We start from the raw sequence: 845 nt of genomic DNA, 5'->3' as shown, positions 1-845 counted from the left end.
CAGCTAGAGGGACAGAAGAGAGATCCATCTTCAAAGAAAGATCATCAGGTAAAACCCAAAACAAAAATGTCAACGTGGCTGGCTACTACAAGAATAAACAAGAGGGAACCGAGATGCAGAGGGCATGGAGGAAGGTAAGTCTCCAGTGAGTACTATCCAATCTGTCTGGGCGGGACTGATGAAATGCAATGTAGACGGGTCTCTTGTGATACAATATTGAATAATTGTTATCAGGACTGATTGTGAGGGATGGAAATGTAAAGGTAGACGTTTTATAGCAAGGAGGGGAGTGATTAACTTTTCAGTCTAGGAGTGGAGGGCCCTGGGAGCAACAATGGAGAAAGGCGGAGAGCTGGACCCTACCCAGAGAAGCAGTGACGCCTGAGATGGAGGCAGAGACAATGACGTGGCGAGATGGAGAGGCTGGGGACTTGAAATCCAGAGAGGGAAAGGGGCTGTGTGCTGAGGACCGGGGGTGGGGAGGCAGGCTTGCAGAGTATACCCTTTGGTTAGTTGATGATGCGTGGATGGGATGGTAACTATGGCAATGAAACGATATATGACAGAATGAATGTAAAACCTATGGTGTCCCATGTAAACATGTAAACTATCACATAATTCACAATAAAATATTTATTTAAAAAAACAAACAAACAAGCTGTTCGCCAGGAAGTCATCAAGGCAAACAATCAAGTTCCTCAGGACAAACTCCCCTCTAAGATTGAAACTCAAAGGGAACACACAAACAATCATGTCAGCTTGCTGGCGACCACATTGGTCTACTGGTGAGTAGAAGAGGGGGAAAGGCAGCAATGAAGAAATGGGCTGAGTTCAGCCACAGTCCA

This window comes from Chrysochloris asiatica, unplaced genomic scaffold (genome assembly GCF_000296735.1).
Source record: "Chrysochloris asiatica unplaced genomic scaffold, ChrAsi1.0 scaffold00132, whole genome shotgun sequence".
NCBI classification, from domain to species: domain Eukaryota; kingdom Metazoa; phylum Chordata; class Mammalia; order Afrosoricida; family Chrysochloridae; genus Chrysochloris; species Chrysochloris asiatica.
Note: the sequence above shows the minus strand (reverse complement) of the source record.